This window comes from Macaca fascicularis, chromosome 8, assembly GCF_037993035.2.
Source record: "Macaca fascicularis isolate 582-1 chromosome 8, T2T-MFA8v1.1".
NCBI classification, from domain to species: Eukaryota; Metazoa; Chordata; class Mammalia; order Primates; family Cercopithecidae; genus Macaca; species Macaca fascicularis.
Genome location: NC_088382.1, coordinates 91,708,396 through 91,715,338, shown reverse-complemented (window position 1 = coordinate 91,715,338; position 6,943 = coordinate 91,708,396). Strand labels below are relative to the sequence as shown.

The following is a 6,943-nucleotide window of genomic DNA, read 5'->3' as shown; positions in this document are numbered from 1 at the left end:
GCAAAAGGACACTTTCATGAGGTTTCTTATTTGTTATGCAGCTTTGAGTAGGGCCTTAGCATCTGCACATGCCTTAATCCACATCCAAATGATATTATTGAGCATTCTAAAAAGAGTGCCTGGAAAATTATATGTCATAAGCTTAAACAGTCTGGCTGTCACCATCAGGAGAAAAAAAAAAATGGTTTTAGCAAATGTTTCAGATGTATCCCAAAAAGGCTGTGAACATTTTCATTAAAATCAAGAATTTATTTTATAATTAGCATTCCATATGTAACCATTCCCTTCTTAATTTTAGTGGATTAATGGATATTTCTAATCTTCCCAAGAAGATATATGACAGCTTTGCTGTTCATTAAGTATCTCATTAGTAGACTCTGGAAAAGTAGGATTCTAAACACCCAAAATTAGTAAATGTTAATAGTCAGTCCTGAAACTTTTAAAATGCATGCTCTGATGTTGATAATTACAGCTGGTATGTCCATCATTATTTATTTATAGATGCTGTTAGTAAAGATCTAGTAAAAATACTTATTAAATAAATTGGAATATTGTCTCCTCAAATGAATTAATCGATGTCTTATTCTGTGTGGTCCACTTTAAATTGCAAAATTACTAGGGTTTAAAATGTGCCTTAAATTATAGAGTTCATCAAGGGAAATATAAGACATTCCCAGAATGAATCTGTATTATACCTACCGTAGCCCTATCCAGAACTAACCTAGACAAAATTATGAAACAAAGAGCTTGTATCTCAGCCTGCCTTTTGCCCAGTATATTTAGATGTCCAATGCCCTCTTTTCATTTTATTTCATCATATTTTAAATTAATTCCATCCCTGTTATTCCAAGCTGTTGAGGTTTTCAACAGTGCAGTTGTAAATACTGTGTGGTTCACCCTATTTCACAAAAATCACATCAACAAGTCTAATCAGGTTAACCCCTTTTCTACCTTGAGTTTCTCTAGGACTACTATAGGTAAACAACCTTAAAAGATCAGCTATTTAAAAGTAAAGATTTACCTGATATTCTCTCAACATTCTGAAAGCCATACTTTTCTTCCTGAGGAACTATTTAAATATTATATTTTATGTGAATTAGTAAAATATTAATTTTAGGCACAATGTGAAAAGCAAAGAAGAAATTATAATTCCTAAAGCAAGCAAATGCAAGACAATATGGCTAAAATGCCAGTAACTAAATTTAAAATAGAATTTTAAAAAATTCAATTAGTCAAAAGATGGCCAAGAAAAGGAGGAACAGAAGAATCAAAAGCAGAAGTGGCAAATAGTAAACAAATAATAAATTGATAAAATAAATCCAACAATATTATCAATAATTAAATTAAACGTTCATGGACAACATATGCCAATTAACAAATGAAACTGTCAAATCGGATTTTTTAAAATGCAAATCCCAACTACAGTGCATATGCTGGCTTTTGCAGACATGTACTTTAAAAATAAAGAATAGATAGATCAAAAATAAGTAGATGAAAAAACATAATACCATGTTAGCAGCATAAAGAGTCTGGAGTAATGTTATATTAATGTCAGATAAAATACACTTCAAGACTAAGTGTAACTTATGTCCTGACTGATAATAAAAACATAACACGTAAAATATGTGGGATGGGCCAGGTGTGGTGGTTCACGCCTGTAATCTCAGCACTTTGGGAGGCCAAGGCGAACAGATTGCTTGAGCCTAGGAGTTTGAGACCAGCCTGGGCAACATGATAAAGCCCAATCTCTACAAAAAAATTAAAAAAAAAAAAAATTGCTGGTGGGGTGGTGCACCTGTAGTCCCAGCTACTTTGGAGGCTGAGGTGGGAGGACTGCTTTGAGCCTGCCAGGCAGAGGCTATAGTGAACCAAGATCATCCCACTGCACTCCAGTGTGGGTGACAGAGACCTTGTCTAAAAAAAAAAAAAAAAACACACACACACAAAAGTAAAATTTAAAATATATATATGTAGGATAAACTGAAACAGTACATATAGGGCAATGTATAGCTTTAAATACTCATATTAGAAAATCAAAAAGGTTTAACCTAATGACCCAAATTTCCACCTGAAGGAGCTAGAAAAAGAAAAGTAAACCAAGAGTGTATCAAAGAAAGGTAGGAATAAAGAGCAGAAATGGAAGAAACAGAAAACTGACAATTGAGAAAAGTAAAAAGCCAGTTTAAAAAAAAATCCACAAAATTGATAAATTAATGGCTATACTAATTCAGAAATAATGAGAGAAAGAGGGAAAATGCAAATTACCAATATCAACACTGAAAGAAAAGTTGTCACTACAGATCCTTAAAGATAGTAAAAGGACAATGATGAAATATTTTGAATAAAAATATGCCAACAATTTTGGCTACTTGTTAATAATCTAATGTGAAGAGCTGTTTAAAAATATAATACATATAGGCCAGGCACGGTGGCTCACGCCTGTAATCCCAGCATTTTGGGAGGCCAAGGTGGGCGGATCACCTAAGGTCAGGAGTTCACGATCAGCCTGGCCAACATGGTGAAACCCCATCTCTACTAAAAATACAGAAGTTAGCCAGGTGTGGGTGGTGGGCACCTGTAATCCCAGCTACTCAGGAGGCTGAGGCAGGAGAATTGTTGAACCTGGGAGGCGGAGGTTGCAGTGAACTGAGATCGCCCCATTGCACTCCAGCCTGAGCAACAGAGTAAGACTCCATCTCAAAATAATAATAATAATAATAATAATACATATAAAGAGAGTGCATACAAAAATGCTTATATTACACTGATACCAACTATAAGCCAGGCTTTTTGTATACCATATTTCACACATCCTAATAATTTCATGGGTAGAAATGATTTGCTCTGCTCTATAGATGAGGAAACTAGAGCTGAGAAATAGTAACTTTCCAAAATCGACACAAAGAAAAGAGTTGTTATTTGAATCCATTTTCTACTTAGCTCCAAAATGTATACTTTTAAATGATATAACATGTTGCTATAGTGATACACATGTATTTTACCTTAATTAATACTAATGATATCTTCTAAGTTTCTTTTCTCATCCTCTCTCATGTTCCAAATGCCAAAATTGTGTATTTTGATATAAAAAATAAAGCAGCTGAACTTTTTTTCTTAAAAGCAAAACATATATTACAAAGTAATGGGACAATAATCTGTGATCTGAAAGTCCTAAGAAATTATAATAACTAAGAAAGAACAAATGAGTTTTAAGTAGTATGAGCATAATATAAAATAATCATAATCACAACAACCTCCAAGTTCCCTGGGTCAGGAAGCAGATTTTATGCAGCTTCATATTTGCCATAGGAACTTTGTCAAATTCTATGTCTATATCTGAAAGTATTATACAACTTAAATGGACATGACAGAATAAAAATAAAATAAAATGATTATCAAATGAATCATATTGAAATATAATTATTTAGTAAGTTAATCAAACTTTCTATAGTATCAGACCAAAAATCATCTAATGTAAGGTTTCTTATCAGCAAGATGTGACAAGGGAACAATGTTTCAAATTTCTATAGGAAATCATACCTTTACTTCTATATCGAGACAAATTATAAATAAAACATGAGTCCAAATTAAAGATAGTTTCAGATATTCAGATGAAATAGGAGAAGTTCCCTTATCCCCCTCATAGGGCATGCAACAGAGGTGTGGCTTGCTTCTTCAGTGACCACTGCTCAAACTCCTGAGGGGAGCATGCAGATGAGCAGGTCGTGGGGAGTGTTTGGGGGCTCTGACCCCACGACAGTGTCTAGGGTTGAGTGTTTGCAGCTCCCAAAGCCCCAGTGGGCATGTGCTGCCATGTGCTCTTTCAGCTTTGCCTTCTCCAGGTGGCTTAATCAGCTCCAGTAGACCCTCTGCCTTATTACAAGGACAGGGGGCTTTCTGTATCCCGGGTTCTTGCCCTAGTGTACCCAAGAAGTCAGATCACACATGGGCTTGGAGGATGGGTGCAAGGTTTTATTGAGTGGTGGAGGTAGCTATCATGAGATGCATGAGGAGCCCGAAGGGGGATGGAGTGGAAAGGTGGTCTTCCCCTGGAGTCAGGTTGCCCAATAGCCATTCTGCCCCCAGCCAAATTCCACATCATGCTGCTGTCTATTGCCTGATGTTGTCTGCTGGTGTCTGTCACTGTGTTCTTCTGCTCTCTTGACATCCAGCCACTTGTGTCTGTGCCTTCTAGGGTCTTGAGTTCTTGTGGGTACAGGATGGGGCACCTGGTGGGCCAAAAGGCAACTTTTGGGGCATGAAAACAGAAATGCCTGTCCTCATTTAGGTCTGTGGGTACAGGCCTGAGGGCGGAGCCCTCACCAGGGACCCCGCCCTTCTCTACCCAGCACTTCCTTGCCCCCCCATCACAAGGACTCAAAATATTAACTCACTAGTTTTTCTAGGAAATTCATTTGACTTTGTACACTTCACGGTGAAAAACACAAAAAAAGAAGAAAGGATATGAAAAGCTGTAAGCTCTCCAAGATTCCAACAGAAGGAAGTCCCAGGATGACAGTCATGTAGCAATTCTAGAAAATAACTGAACCAAATTAGAACAGAAAGCCAGTAAGCTCCAAAAAGAAGTTCCTCATAAAGAATGCCATGAGGAGAAACACAAAAGTATGTCTGATGAAAAATTCATGGTTCAGTTATGAAGCAAATTTCAATGAGGTGTGATTTTCAGCAATTAAGATCATCCATTCGACCTTAATTCTGGTGTGATTCTTCTTCTAACAGTGAAGTCTTGACAGTGGACTGTTAGGAAGAGAATTCTAGCATACCATTTGGATCTGAAGCTAAAAACATTAAAATAATAAAATTTATTATAATCAATCTATAAACAAATACTGAGATATTTATTAAAATGTAGATAATTCATGGAATATTTCTGCAGATATGGATATAAATAAAGCATGGAATATTTATGTTGAACCAAGAAACAAATTAACAACAGAAGACCCAATTATATCTGCAGAGTCAAATATAAATATTATCAACATCAATAATGTGAAAGTAAAATTTTAGGTGGCAAAATTTGAAAATGAATAATAAAGTAGCAAAAAAACATGTTTTAACATTAGTTCAAAATCAAGAGTTATTGTCTGAATATGATGAAATAATACATATAAGTTTACATACAATGTTTAAAATTACAAGGGGAGCTAATGGAATAATTAATAATACTAATCTTAATAATTGGGAGGACAGAAAGGCTTAAATAGTATGAGTTAAATATGTATCTTTCATAATACAGGCAGCAGAGTCGATATTTCAAGAAATAGCTTATTATAAGCTATGGAATCAACCAACAAATGATAATAACAGTTGAAAATGATTGCTTCTGACAAGTGAGTATGCAGAGTAGAAATTTTTTATTATAACCTTTTCTGTACTAGTTGAATTTTTAGCATGCCCATTCTGCTCTGATAAAATTAATTTTAAATAAAATGTAAGAGTATTTCATATACAGTGCTATGTAAATTTGACCAACAAATTAATGCCTTGAATATATTGCCATTGATGTGAGCCAAAGAAAGCATATAAAACCAAGAATACAGCAATTTTTAAGAGGCAGACCATGGTTATATGTCATATAAAATTTCATTCTATAGATAATTTCATAAGCAATAAAATAAAGATTAATTCAACAGGAATCATTTTACTTCTAAGTATTCTGCAAGCAATGCTCCTTTAAGCTAAAAGAAACGCAAAGCATCAAAATACTGCTAAGCAGTCATGATGTTAATGCACAGCTGAAAAGATACAAGCTATCACTAAATCAAGAACTTCAACAAAATTCTCAAAAGCATAAGAATGTTTCTATATTCCAATAATCAGAAATATAAATAATGAAAAATGTTGATCACAATCTCCAACAGAATTTCTGAGCCATCCACAATCTTCCCATTAAAATTGAGCTGTCACCAGTTAAAATAATAGAGAATATTTCTCCTTCAAAGATACAATTTTAGTATTCATAAGCCCTTTTCTCCACTGGTAGTCTTTCTTACTGTATGTGGTTCAAAAGTCCAGGCTATTTTAACACAGCTTTAGAAATCTTAGACCTCAAACTTTATAAGGAAGATGTAATTAAAAGTTTATAATTTTGCATTATTCGATGAGCTTAGATCCTGAAAACTCCAACTGTCTTGCAGTCTTCTCAGCTTCAACCTTCCTCCAGGCACACTGGATTCACCTGTGAACAAATCCTTTGCCTCACTAGGTCCTTGTTATTACACATTTACTTTCACCTGTGTCTCATGAATACTCTGAAGAAATAAGCATATTTTTGGCTTATACTCCATATCTACAACTTGACTTCAAGTAAAATCTACTCTTCTCACATAGCCACCTAGCAGCTAATAAATACTTTAGAATGGTGTGTTCTAAACAACCTTTCTGCTCTGAAATGCATGTATTGACAATTACTATATGTAAAGGTAGATTCTGTTATGTTAATGATTGCAGGATTATAGAACCCAGTATTTTATACAACTTGTACCAGAACTGAGAAATGGAACAGGCAGTCTCTGTAGGCATGTTTCCAGTCTTCAGGAGCCAGCCATTCTTAAATTTCCTAGAAATTGGCAGTGGGAGGAGACTTATATAGTCAGTTGAAACATGGTATTAAGAGAAAAGAGTGGTAGTACATGATGATCCAAACAGCTTTGTTACTTCTTCTAAATCACTCTCAGTATAGCACAGTTGCAGAGATCCAACAAAAAGTAAAAAGCGGAAATCCCAGAAACCTTGGAAAGCACAGGAGATAATGTTAGCAGGAGGGAACATATCCAAGTCACACAGCACCAAAGTGGCCATGAATCTGTATCGACCTGCAGCAACCTCAATTCTTGCCTCCTCAGAAGAAAGAATTCAACTGAGGGGCATAAGGCAGAAGGTGAGACCAAGGCAACTTTTACAGCAAGAGTGAAAGTTTATT

At 35.1% G+C, this 6,943-nt stretch overlaps 1 long non-coding RNA gene across 1 annotated transcript in view; it reads right to left on the bottom strand.

Annotated features, from left to right (window-relative positions):
- Positions 1–3,951: 3,951 nt before the first annotated feature.
- Positions 3,952–6,943, bottom strand: part of LOC135964762 (uncharacterized) — a 71,825-nt gene continuing 68,833 nt past the window's right edge. Inside the window, exon 3 of the long non-coding RNA XR_010577363.2 lies at positions 3,952–4,799. This is a non-coding gene — a long non-coding RNA (uncharacterized lncRNA). The remainder of the gene's footprint in view (positions 4,800–6,943) is intronic.